This window comes from Lolium rigidum, chromosome 7, assembly GCF_022539505.1.
Source record: "Lolium rigidum isolate FL_2022 chromosome 7, APGP_CSIRO_Lrig_0.1, whole genome shotgun sequence".
NCBI classification, from domain to species: domain Eukaryota; kingdom Viridiplantae; phylum Streptophyta; class Magnoliopsida; order Poales; family Poaceae; genus Lolium; species Lolium rigidum.
The window spans coordinates 313,972,272-313,987,606 of NC_061514.1; positions in this window are offsets into that span (position 1 = coordinate 313,972,272).

Here is a 15,335-nt window from a genome sequence, read left to right on the forward strand (position 1 = left end):
ATAGCATAGTCAATATGATCCTAAGCCAACTAACCATAAACCACTTAATAATTAAGCAAAGCTTAATCATATTTTGGGGGCATACTGGAGGTATTTAGCTCACATAATAATATTAGCCAATAAGGATTAACCACTTGGCAGCACATAAGAAAAAAAGGTCCGGCAAGGGATAAAGATCAACCAGCCGTTGCTTGCAGCAGGAGTAGAAGCAAACCAATTTGTCAACCCTGCACAGGAGGAGGGGCCACACAACAAGCAGCTCACACACACATGCAACTGCTGTGCTGTCAACACAACAACAACAACAAAAAGTAGATAAAAGGAGCAAACCAGCCGCAGCTGAGCTGCTAGAAACTCTTCACGAGTTCTCCACAACAAACCGCACCATATCCACCCAAGAACACCATCAGCTCATCCATGGTTCCTCACCAAAAATTACACAACCATTATGGTTAGATAGATATAGTTCTGGTCAAGACAACAGCCTAGAAGAGGAGGACTTCCAGAAGGGGAGCAAGATCAACTTGAGTAGATCAAGAAGTGGGAAGAGGAACATGCCAACAACCACAAGTAACAGCTGATCAAGATTCACCATCAGGAAGCAAGTCAAGCCACAAGGAGGTGCAGGAACCCACAAGGAGATGCTTTATTTCAACAATCCAGATGGTCAAGCTTCTCTGCAACAGCAGGTTGAATCAACAATCTTTTTAATAAAGCATCAAAAGGAGCTTGTTTGGGGCAGTTTTTAACATCATCTGACCATAGCTATGTTCAGATCCTATTTAAATCACCACACAAACACATGGAAAACCAAATCCTGCTATGCATGTTGTCACTCGTGCACACTCGCATGAGGCACCACAGAGAAACTACGATCTAGCAGTATGGCACATGTGTTTATGCAAGCCAAATAAAAAGGAATCAATCATAAACTATAAAATCATCAGCTGAGTTCTCGAGATAGATTTTTCTCTCGCTTTGAATAGAAATGCTATTCAAGATCATCACAGAGAAATATGAGCTATGCCATAATATATGTTCTTATCCAATATTTTTTCCTCAGCCTATGCATCACAGGCTAAACCAAGAAAGCAAGTCATATCTGTTCTTATCAGTTTATAATTAGACAGAGGGCACCAAGATCCACAAGTAAAATCCAACAACGCCAAAAATCATTTCTTAGTTGCTAATAAGCAACTATATCATATTCAAGAAACTCAAAGTCTCACTTTGTGCATTCCAAACCCACTTATTGTATAGTATCATGTATGAACTTGATTTAGTCATCACCATAAGCAGCCAATAATACATAACCCACTCCAGGAACTACTTGGGGTCCAGAAAATAAGTTCCAGGCCAACCAAATAGAACCTAAGCGAGTAGTAGTATTTAACACGTCAAGTAAATCATGTATCCGCAAGGAGGGTAGTTGCATCTTGCGAGTCAAAGTCCATTAAAATAAAACACGGATGGATAACTAGAGTATTTCAGTTGGTTGAAGTTTCCGAGTTCGATCGGTTAGGTAGCGACCAACCATCATGTCAAGAGATGGGCAAATTATTCAAATGGAGGCAACAACCATAGCACATGGCAGTGTATATATGGATCAAAGCATTGCCAGATCAAGCCACACCTCACAGGGAATAATAATCCTTGCCTCCACTATTTTCATAACTATGAATATGACTATGTGGTGGGCAATGGAACCATGGATTGTGTTGATATGGTGGAGGTTCCATTGCAAGGGTTTATATCCATCTAGGATTAAACAACAAATGTCGCCAGTGATTCTTGTGCCGTAATACCCGTGTTAACCATAAGATCCGGAGTGGGACGGAATAGTCAATTGTATTTCCACCTCTTGTACATCAACGGATGCGCTTTACCGTAGACCCTTGATCCAAGAGAGGACAAGTGGTACCCTTGATCCAAGAGAGGACAAGTGGTAGGGTGGGGGTCCCGATGAAGTCCCCACGGTTATTGCGGTCTATGATGGGTTGCGGCTGCCGGCGAAGGAGTTCATGGTAGAGACCCGAACTGTTGTCGTGGTCGGGGTCCATCCTTAATTGGAGTAAGAGGACCGGCGAGGACCCGGTGGTCGGGGTTTGCAACAACGGGTGGGTGTGCGAGGTAGCGGAGGAATATGATTGGCTATGACCTTATACCGGGCCTCACACCATAGGAAGTGTGGACGGGAAGATCACCTCGGTTGGCACCAAGGTTAAGATCTCTTATGGGTAAAGCAACACACCTCGCGAGTGTAAAGAACCGTGACCTGTCACTCCCCTGTTCCGGGATATGGAACTGCGAACGCGGCCGGAAAGGAGCTCCATGAAGTTCTAGTAAACCGGTGAAGGCTGACGGACATAGTTCTTCTGAATAAAAGCAACCCTTCGAAGAAACGATTATGAAAACCTGCATTGGTACTAGACTTTCTGGTCTAATACCGTAGCTAGTGCATTAAACACCTCTTTCCTATAATGAACTTGTTGAGTACGCTCGTACTCATCCCACTCTTAAATCCCCTGCTTAGATATGGAGGCATCGAAGGAGGATCTACAGTGCAACTCGAAGACCGAGGAGTCAACAACTACTTCAAGATACAGGACCCTGTCAGAGGAATCAGATACCACATCCATCAAGGAGAAAACCTAGTTTAGCCATAGAAGGGAACTAGCTTTCTAAACCTAGCTCCTATTTAGCTAGAATCTATTCTTAGCCTCTGTAGCTAGTTAAATACTCTACAAATAGAGTTCGTGATAAGATTAGACTATGAGTCGTTCTTCTGGAGTTTATTTGCAGTTTTACCTCATTGTAAAGTAGGAGGCTGGGATGAACTTATGTAACAGAGTCGATGTTGTAATTCTATAGACATACCTTGGACCCGCATATGTTTTCGTTGTACCACTGCGAGCGATATAATACTAGTGGAACGGTGTTTCATTGGTGTTATATCGGACTTGCATACTACACCATGCGGTGGTATGCCGGGTCACCACAGTTGGTATCGAGCAAATGCTTTGACCTTAGGATTAAAACCCTTTAAAGGAGACCTATAGGATTGGTAGTGTCTATAGGAAGTTGTCTTAGGTGAACCAAATCTTTTTATGACTTGAGATGGATATTCACTTGAGAATAATCCTGACACACTTGAGTCAACATTTCTTACCTATATTTCCTAAGTAATGTTAGCTAGCTAATCTCAAATTATGTAGGATACTCTTAAGACCCTAAAATAATTATGAGTAGACCACGGTTGGTATACAATACATGGTAGTCCAAAGAGAGGATACAACCATAAGGAAGATATCCTAGTGGAAGATGTGTACCAACATATGTTATGATTAAGTAAGAGTTATCCAGACAGGTAATAGGAGTTATATCAATTGATGAAGATAATTAAGATATCCTAATAGTAGATGTAGGCCAAGTTAAGTAATGAGTAAGTAAAATTATCTAGACATGTGAAACAATTGATAGTAAGTGATAACTCTGAGTTATGTGAGGTAGTATAGACCATGATGAGTCAATCATGGGAGGTAAGGAAGAGAGATAGGAATAAAATATGCCTACTTACATGATAGAGATAGAAATCATATATGATTCACCTGGGAATCATTATGTGATGGACTAGAACCTCATACTTAATTAAGAGCGAGTACAATAAGAAGCCAAGTGCTAAACAATAGTGCAAGAATTATGTTCCAAAAACCATGGGAAGCTGTGTTAAGAACATTAGGTCCATAGCCTTACGATACAATAACTTGGAAGTATAGGAGCTATATTCCAATAGTTATGTGTCTAGAATAGTGATGTTAGAACCTAGACATAACATTGAATTAGTCCTCAACAAAATGGAAGCTAAGTTAGTACTTCCAAATAAAATTAGGTTAACCACAACTATCCTAGACCACTTTGTTTCAAGTTTATCTCATTGCAAATGTGCAATCAAGATAAAGGTTGAGACAAATAGTAGAATTCCCTATATTCGTGCTAAGTATCACGATATAAACCTATATTATGTGGTGTTATATACTACACATCGCAGCCTGATGTTTAGAAATGTCTTACTCAACTATTATATTCAGGCTTATGATGGTGTGTATTATATGCACAAAGCTGAATCTTCTTGGATTTTATTGGAATTTCATTGTTTGACTAGATCCATACATGAAGTTTGACTTTGGTATGCAAATGCATGTTGCTATATCAAGTTCTTACTTAATGCTATAGATCTAGAGGGTAATGGTAAACGTGTGAGGAAGTGACGAACTCTAAAGATCTTAAAGACAAGATGAAGGTTCATCAGAAAAAGGAAGTAAAGTTGTGGGAAGTAACACGCGCTTCCCGCACGCGCTTCCCGCACGCGGTGGCTAGCAATGGACTTGTATTTGTAGACTTGGTTTGGGGCTTCTGCAAAGGTTTGAAATTTTGGAAAGAAGCGAGCGGGAAGAACGCTGCTTATTTCGTTTGTCCCTTGATCTCCTTGTTAATTGTTTGGAGAAGAAGTGGAGTGCCGAGATCTCGTCACGCCACGGATCATTGACGTGGCAACCATCCAAGATCCTGTTTGTGGGTTGGCAATTCATTGAATAACCTATTTATTGTGGGTGGCCAGCTCGATTCTCCGGGCGTAGTTTATGGAATGTGCTTCTCTACGTATTCTCTCCATGGCATTTAGCCCAAAGGAAAGCCCGTGCTTTACGATAACTAATGAGCTCCAAAATTAAATGGAGGATTCCATGCTTTACTTGAAAACGTTTTGCTTTAGGCAGGTCCATATGGGCTATGGTTACTAGCTAGCCTCCTCCTCCTCCATAATATTCTATATTTTGCCAACTAATAAAGGAAATTCGTATTCATTGAGTGGTACAGCAAAAATACTTGATCTGTAGATTTTTTTTACTTTACTAGCAAAACAATTCTCTCTACATCAAAACTGGACCTTGAGCTGCTGATTTTACGAGGTCGATCATATCTAAACTAATGCTCATCGTCATACTCTCCAGCATCACCATTGCAAACGGCTGTTACGGCTGCGGAGAAGTCCACGTACAACGTGAAGCAATCAATTTTTCTCATTATTTTTGCAACGGCTTCGCACTTGAGCTACCTTTATCCCGATGTTCATTATACGAGGACACCAATTGTGGTGTTCAACCGCAACTGAGCAAGTACCTACCAGCAACTTATAATTAATAATTGCCAAGGCATAGGTTAAGCTAATAAATTAATTAAACGTCAATCAGTAAGAGCTATAAAAAAATTGGCATCAACTTCGTTGTTTTTGCTGACATTTGGACCTAAAATCTTGACTAGTATAATTAAGGAGAAGTGCAAATTTTATGAACAATGAAGATTACAAAGAAAATAGTATTGGACTTTTGGATTCTTACAACTCAACTGAATTTTACACGGCTTGAAACAATATCACTACATAAACACAAGCAGCACCAGCGGCTCTGGATCGCAGGGTGACACCTGAACGAAGAAGCCATAAGCAAGCATAGCCGGTCAGCAACGGACCACTGAGCAGCATCTGCATAGCTAGTCGGTGAGACCAACCGGAGTTGTGTGCCATCTAGACACCAAGCCACCAGGCCACCCTCCCTCTCTTGGACCAAGTGAACCTGCACATAACAAAAAATACATTGGAAATCGATATGCAGAGGAATCATCATGTCACTGGAATTACAACTTGACAGCCATGGCACAGAGCCATAAAAGTGCAAATTTATTAAATATTTGCCATGCCCAACATAGGGAAAAGGTTGCTTTCAGTTTATATATGTTTGAATTATGTTTCTAGATTAGAATGAGTAAAGCATGAAAATTCTGTAGTAAATAACATCAAGAAAATCTGCAACGCCATATTCACTTCACCATTGCAGCAACACTGGTACCAAACATTCACTTAGCAACTTGCACCTACTTAATAAAACTCTAAGTAATCAAATGACTACCTGCTAAGACACTTCTCAACTTGCTTGTGGCCCTTACTAGTTTAAAGAGAACACATTTTTATGCTGGGAAAGTCAAGTTTCTTCATGGACATGCTATAAAATGGACAAAAATGAAGTGAAACAATAGAATACAATGACTGCAGTCCAAGAAAAGAAGATTACCTCATTTTTAGCTGTATCGAAGCCACCGAGTTATCAGCGAGTAGAATTTGTATTGTCCACATTTTTAGTAGGTACATGACTTCTCAAACTATTGCTTGCTCTATTGCCAGAAAGTAAAAGAAAGGGTTTCACAAAATTCTCTATGCTTCGTGATGAACTATACAATGAATAAATAATAACACAACCATAGCTAATTATGTATAATAATCAGGTAACTATTTCTACGCCACGCGTTTATCTGGATTTAGCTTTTAACATGTCATGAACAAGCAAAACTGCAACCCTTGTGCACTAATACAACATAAAATACACCACACAAAGGAGCAAGAAACAAAGCAGCACATCATTACAGGATTAGCAATTCTACAAGCTGACAATAGACAATAGAACAGTTAAAAAATACTAGAGTATTCATCAAAGAGAACCACAAAACAGGTTCACTGCCGCGTTTTTATGTTCAACATAATGCCAAAATAGCAATTGCACATTAAATTCCTGTTCTGCAAATGCACTACGAGAGTATGAAGTCAAATATAATTCCGATGATATTTTCATGACCAATGTATTCTCTTCCTACTAAGGTAAACAAATATCTAGTTCTAGGAGGATGAGAGCGAAGAGGATGGAGGCATGGGAGACGAGTTTCTTGCCTCTTTCATTGTGGAAGGAGGTGACCTACAGAAGGTCATCTTCGTTCCAGGAGAGGTTAAACTCGACCATTTTCAAGCATGGTTGGCGCTGCTCCTCCTTGGCCGTGGGGGCGCGCTAAAGACCGTACCTATCAGCAAAGAGAAAAACTATTTAGTTTGAATAGTTAAAATCATCAACTCAGTCTAGTGCTTAGTAACTATAAAAAAACACGGCATTCATCATCTCGAAACAGCCATAAAAAAATAGTGTAGCTTTATTGATGGGTTTACGGATAAAAAAATGGGGTGCAAGAAAACAATAAGGCAATATCAATGAGGCATCATCCAAATTATAGATCGATCACACCATCCAAGCAATGAGGTGCATATTGACGGAGGTCATGTAAATCAATCAATGTATATAGGGGCATCGGTAGAGCATTTACAATGTAAATATCAAATCACTAACAGATGGCAAAGGACCACATTCAAGGATCTATTTCAACCTTCAACACCGCCTAAAATATTATGCATATTGGAAAAATTATTATACAATTTGTATTTACACTCGTGAACTTCCATGGTAGAGATTGTTTCATTTGCTTCTTACTACACCCTTTTTTTGCTAGTCATGCAAATACAACCATATGTTGACAATGTGCACAGTAGATAGTAAGCGATATGTTGCTCATTGCATTAGATATTTCTAATAGCACTTCCATGCTAGAATGTCATCATGCAAACGGATTGTCCCAAACATGACCACACCAACGCCAACCCTGTGAAGATATGGGCATCGTTTGCCTATATATGCGCATTCCATTTCAAGTTATATAAAAGTTATGCAATGAACGAGTGAGCAATGCATGCATATCACGCCCATCTGCTGCCCCGACTCATGGATAATCACTAATTTTGTTCAGCGCCTACTCACATCAGAGAAGCATCTCAGGTTATCAAAGACCAAGCATGGGTAGAAGAAAGCATGTCTGCACTGATCCGGCGGCCAACCCACCCTCCAGGCCACATCGGGGGCATACTGATCCAGTTTCGCTACCTTAGAAACATGAGGAGTGTAGAAGGAAATGCATCGGTGAGAGCTAAGGACTCGTAATATAGGACCATAAATTAATAAGATTAGAAAAGACTTGATGTGGTTGCAGTACCTTACCATATTCGCCAACATCTCACGAACTGCTTTGTCGTACCCTCGCCGGCAACACCAAAGGTGGTTCTGTAAGGTAATCAACAATATGACAATATCAGGTTTCCAATTACAAGATTTGAGAACCTGACAATAAATCACAGGGAAAGAATAGTAGCATATTCATTACAATATTACTAGTCCCTCCGAACCATAGTTTCGTGGTTTTAGTTCAAATTTGATCAAAGTTGAACTAAAACCACAACACTTAAGATAGATTGGAGTAGATGATTTAAATTTGCAGCAAGATCAAAGGGTCCTTAGTCACTTATAGATAGCTCAATTATAGTTTATTTATTTATTTATTTCCAGGATATGGTGGTTTTCAATGTGAAACCAACTAGGCAAATTCGATTCTAGCACCTTTTTAGGAAATCCGAACTCAGCACAGCCCAGGTTTAGATGGGAACAAAACATTACTCATTCACCTAGAATCACATGGGAATTTGGTTATGTTGTGACCAAGAGATCATATACAAACCAGTAGAGGGTACTAAATAGGTTCTAATTTAGGAAATTTACTTTAATTTTGGTTCACGTAGGTCCCAACAACTCAGTATAACATGAAAACCTATTATCTGAAAAACAAGACACCTTCCTATTTATCGGGCAGTATCTAATAGATTCCTGGCTTCTGGAACCCTATTGGTGGTGGCCAAGTCAGCTGACAACATAATCTTTCCAAAACCCCAAGTAAATGATCATTCATCTTTGACTATTTGGACATTGCTATATAAAATAAAGAAGGTTTTGTTGGCCACTTGATTTTCACTCAAAACAGTAAGATAGTCGTCCATATTTGAACATTGTTGCATAAAATCGTAATTATAAAGGCTAACCTAATAACAACAAACTTAATGTAACTTTTCTACTGAGGTATTAAAATCCAGCTGATTAAACTAGTAGGAAGGAACTCAATATTTAGTGAATCTAAGGAAACAAGAAAAAGTAATTAGCATAAGTGTTGCATACCAAAGAAATATTACTCAGATTGAGATAGCCAACACTAAAAAACAGTATGCCTAAGAAATTTCACTTCGGATACTAAAAGAGACTCGGAATGAAAAAAGTAACCATAATAGAAGGCCGTGAGCAACATATAACAGATCACAAGCAACAACAATTGGTCCCACCATGGTGGTGTCACAAGTGTGACCGTGTACACAAATATACCAACGAACATTGCCCAAACATACCTAAGGCAAAGACCTTAATCTATATCTCTTTACATGAAAAAGAAGACCTTCAACGGCAAAGGTACAAAACAGACAATGATACTATGACCAAACTTTGAAAACCGCAGCTGGAAGAGTAATTCTTCAATAAAGATGAACATCATGAAGTGATTTGCATAGTAGCAGGGGCAGAAGAAAATAACAGACATGTCACATATTCCAACGAATCGCAGGGGCATGAAGTGATGCTAATTTAAACAATTGTATATGTGACACTCACGTGTAGCAACACCACAAGGGCATCCATGGGGCACAAGAATGCAAGCAATGTACATCGGAACAAGCTAACATGCATATTACTTAACAACAAATCCATTATGTATTACATTATATAACAGAAAAACAACAAATTAAGATGCTCAATATTGTGATTCGAGAGTAGCAACTTAAAATATTGGCTACGAGAAAATAGAATGACAAAAATAGTTTTGCAAGAGATCATCCGCGTTGCCCAACCGAATGGGCAATAGAGACAACATAAAATGTAATATGTAGCAAAATGAACTTCAGAACACAGGCAATAAAAGCAGCAAAACATGTTACATCCTAGTTGGGCCTGTGAGGACAAGTTCTGAACCACAATGACTAGAAGAAAAGATAGTCACTACAAATCAATTAGAAATATACAGTAGTACATCATTGATCTAGCTTACAACTCAGGAATAATATAATCTAAAGAATTAATTAGTATCATCATCTCACAATTGAGATGATAAATGCCTGCAAAGATGAGAAGCATAGATAGTTACCAAATTACTATCATCATCTCACCATCAAAATCTTAAGTGGTGCAATTAAATCCGCTGTAGCATTTTTGTTACACGAACTACAGACCAAATCAGTCTGACCCGGATTTAGCATAAGACAAACATCACATACAACAGCATCATCTTTGCATCAACAACAAAAATAGACAAAAAAAATGAGAGCACAACTTTGGTGGCTACCTTCTAGTACGAGTGGACATAGTTCTGGGTGACCTCCTGAACCTGACGCACATCCTAAACGTCACCACCTCCGCTTATCCTCATTGTCACAGTTAACTTGCAGCAAAATAAAACAATAATATGTGTTTGGCATAGAAGGTAGAATTGAACTGTGACGATGAGTCAAAAAATCACCATTATCACAAATTATCAAATAACGATTACTAAGAAGTTTCACTCGATGAGTCTCCTCGATGAAATGATAAATGCATGCAAATATGAAAAGCACAGATAGGCACCAAATTAATATTATCATCCATTTGTGCAATCTTAAGTGGTACCATAAATAAGATTAGAAAAGACTTGATGTGGCTGCACTACCTTTCCATATTGAAGACGTCAAGCCTCACGGCATAATTCAGGGTCACTTTCTTTTCCTCTATTCTATGCATCCATTCTTGATCCTCTTCTTGGTTGCAACATAAAAAGGTTTTCTGGTAAGAAACTGCAAGCAAGAAGAACCTTATTAGAAAACATGAAAGTACATACATGCATATATGCCTTGCATATACATATCAAAAATGATATACAAGAAAGACCTTATTTCAAGAAGTATATCACTACTATCGCACGGAGCGGTGAACTCGCCGACATCTCACAGATCGCTTTGTACCCTCGCCGGCGACACCAAAGGTGGTTCTGTAAGGTAATCAACAATATGACAATATCAGGTTATCAATTACAAGATTTGAGAACCTAACAATAAATCACAGGGAAAGAACAGTAGATATTCATTATAATATTACTAGTCCCTCTGAACCATAGTTTCGTGGTTTTAGTTCAAATTTGATCAAAGTTGAACTAAAACCATAACACGTTAGACGAATTGGTGTAGATGATTTAAATTTGCGGCAAGATAAAAGGGTCCTCAGTCAATTATAGATAAGCTCAATTATAGTTTATTTATTTATTTCTTTCCAGGCTACAATGGTTTTCAATGTGAAACCAACTAGGCAAATTTGATCCTACCACCTTCTTAAGAAATCAGAACTCGGCAAAGCCCAGGTTTAGACCGGAACAAAACATTACTCATTCACCTAGGGTCACATGGGAAGTTGGTTATGTTGTGACCAAGAGATCATATACAAACCAGTAGAGGGTACTAAATAGGTTCTAATTTAGGAAATTTACTTTAATTTTGGTTAACATGAAAACCTATTATCTGAAAAACAAGGCACCTTCCTATTTATCGGGCAGTATCTAATAGGTTCCTGGCTTTTGGAACCTTATTGGTTGTGGCCAAGTCAGCTGACAACATAATCTTTCCAAAACCCCAAGTAAATGATCATTCATCTTTGACTATTTGGACATTGCTATATAAAATAAAGAAGGTTTTGTTGGCGACTTGATTTTCACTCAAAACAAGTAAGATAGTCGTCCATATTTGAACAATGTTGTATAAATCATAATTATAAATGCTAACCTAATAACAACAAACTTAATGTAACTTTTCTACTGAGGTATTAACATCCAGCTGATTAAACTAGTAGGAAGGAACTCAATATTTAGCAAATCTAAGGAAACAAGAAAAAGTAATTAGCATAAGTGTTGCATACCAAAGAAACATTACTCAGATTGAGATAGCCAACACTAAAAAAAAGTATGCCTAAGAAATTTCACTTCAGATACTAAAGAGACTCGGAATGACAAAAGTAACCATAATAGAAGGCCATGAGCAACATATAACAGATCACAAGCAACATCAATTGGTTCCACCATGGCGGTGTCACAAGTGTGACCGTGTACACAAATGTACCAATGAACATTGACCAAACAAACCTAAGGCAAATACCTCAATCTATATCTCTTTACATGAAAAAGAAGACCTTCAACGACAAATGTACAAAACAGACAATGATACTATGACCAAACTTTGAAGACCGCAGATTCAACTTGAAGAGTAATTCTTCAATAAAGATGAACATCATGAAGTGATTTGCATAGTTAGCAGGGGCAGAAGAAAATAACAGACATGTCACATATTCCAACAAATCGCAAGGGCATGAAGTGATGCTAATTTACAAAATTGTCTATGTGACACTCACGGTAGCAACACCACAAGTGCATGCATGGGGAACAAGAGTGCAAGCAATGTACAATAGGACTGAACAAGTCAACAAGGCGGCACTAAACAAATTTGAGACATATATCATCGGAACAAGCTAACATGCATATTACTTAACAACAAATATATTATGTATTACCTAATATAACAGAAAACAACAAATTAAGATGCCCAATATTGTCGAGAGTAGCAACTTAAAATATTGGCTACGAGAAAATAGAACATCAAAAATAGTTTTGCAAGAGATCATCGACATTGCCCAACCGAATGGGAAACATGGACAGCATAAAATATAATATGTAGCAAAATGAACTTAACGCAGGCAATAAAAGCAGCAAAACATGTTACATTCTAGTTGGGCTTGTGAAGACAAGTTCTGAAACACAATGACTAGAAGAAAAGATAGTCACTATAAATCAGCTAGAAATATACAGTAGTACATCATTGATCTATCTTACAACTCATGAATAATATAATCCAAAGAATTAATTAGTATCATCATCTCACAATTGAGATGATAAATGCCTGCAAAGATGAGAAGCATAGATAGTTACCAAATTACTATCATCATCTCACCATCCAAATCTTAAGTGGTGCAATTAAATCTGCTATAGCTTTTCTGTTACACGAACTACGGACCAATGAGAGCACAACTTCGCATCAACAACAAAAATAGACACAAAAAAATGAGAGCACAACTTTGGTGGCTACCTTCTAGTACGAGTGGACGTAGTTCTGGACCTCCTGAACCTACCGCACATCCTAAACATCACCACCTCCGCTTATCCTCATCGTCATTGCCACTGCCACTACCACCAGTTAACTTGCAGCAAAATAAAACAATAATATGTGTTTGACATAGAAGGTAGAAATGAACTGCGACGATGAGTCAAAAAATCACCATTATCACAAATTATCAAATAACGATTACTAAGAAGTTTCACTCTGATGAGTCTCCTCAATGAAATGATAAATGCATGCAAATATGAGAAGCACAGATAGGCACCAAATTAATATTATCATCCATTTGTGCAATCTTAAGTGGTATTATCAAAATTTCTATCACAATTAATACAGGGGACTACATACTCCCTCCGGTCCGGTATTCTGGGCTTACTAGAAATTGCAGCGCGACCAAGGCAAAAAACGATCGGCTCCTCGTTTTATATGTATATCCACCAATCAGCTGGTTGTTTAGATCTATTAGTTAATAAGGATAGTTATTAAGGAGGGAAAGTGGGCAAGGAAGAGACGTTTGCATGCGCATGATTTCCATTTGCATGCGCATGAAGCGGTTTCTCACGGCATAGAAAAAAGGAGTGAGAGGCATCAGTGCGTTGGGAGTATTTCTAGGAGGTGAATAGTTAGGCAATTAATTAAATGTAGGCCTTATTTCCTGGGTGTTTTGGAACAAATAGTTTTTCACTAGGAGCCCTGAATACCGGACCGGAGGGAGTACCAAAAAAATCGCCCGAATTTAGCACAACAAAAACATCACGTGCAACAACATCATGTTAATTTGCACTGATGACATAGCAGCTAAAAAAAAGATTGAGTAATAAGAAATAGCCATATCCAATTTTTTTTGGATGAACTGATATAGATGATTGCATGATCAACTACGCTTCCAATAATAAGATTCTGAACATATCCCATTCATCCTAGTGATAACACTTGATAAATAACCACTCAGTAATTGTTATACTATCAACTTGTACTATTATACTATCAACATGTAAATTCACCTTGTGATAACCACTTGACAAATAAGATTCAATGAACTACACTTCCTAGGAGGCATGTAGCAAACTCTACCTTTCCAATAAAATGAAACGCAAAGATTCCTTTGCGTTTTCTCAAAAAAAATAACATAGCTATTGTACCCATAGTTGCAGAATGCAATATTCAGTAAAATAGAAATATGATAACCACTTGACAAATAAGATTCAATGAACTATACTTCCTAGGAGGCATGTAGCAAACTCTACCTTTCCAATAAAATGAAACGCAAAGATTCCTTTGCGTTTTCTCAAAAAAAATAACATAGCTATTGTACCCATAGTTGCAGAATGCAATATTCAATAAAACAGAAATATGCTACCCAACCATTTGTGACGAATAATCAACCAGAGAAAACAAGTTTATGTCCCCAGTACAAGTTAATACCTGTGGCTGACACTACCAAAAAAAACATGTGGTCGGGGAAACCCCATATTTATTTATAAGACATGTCACATAATCAACATCAAAACAAGGCAAGAGAGATGGCAGGAAGGAAATCAAACAAACAGAGTTTCTTGTTAATGCATCGTTGCATAATATTTCCTGCTTCCGAACATGCACGTACCATGTCAATGTCGTCGTTCCTTTGACTCCATATACCCACACAAACAAATGAACCGAATAAGACTCCCACTTCTTGCCTACTGGGTGGTTCTGTATCTTGAACGGGGAGGAGAAAACAATATTTATACAATCAACATTACAAGATATAGTGGTCAGTACCATGTAGAACAATTAAATGTGTTCGTGGACAATAGAAAATTTCATATAGAATTTAAAAATATCTATACATGTATTGATGTTATTTTATGTCCACCTCTTCGTAAAATATGATCTATAAAGTGCATGATACCAATAATTTAAAAATATCTATCTATAAAGTGCATGCTGCCAAATGAAACAAGTATCCTTGCATATGTGTGCACATCCCAATAGGGAAAAGGAAACATTGTTTTGCAAGTATAATATGGAGGACGGGAGAGCTTACTGGCAGGAGCTTGATGGGCAGAGACGGCAGACAGAGCTCACCATCAGGAGCTTGTTGGGCAACACGAGCTTGGAGACGTGCCACCAGCAGTAGGATCTCAGATACGTGGCCAACAGCACCAGGAGCTTAGAGATATTGCCATCGACAGCCTCTCGGGGAGGTGGTCACCAGAAGACGTCGTCCTTCAGTAGCCTTGATACGACCACCATTCCACCATCTCTTCCTCCTTGCCTCACTGCCGCCATTCGTGTGGCGTAGCCCGCTGGCTGCGGGCGTCACCGACAAACTCGATTCTCGATCTCACTTGAGGGATAGTCATGC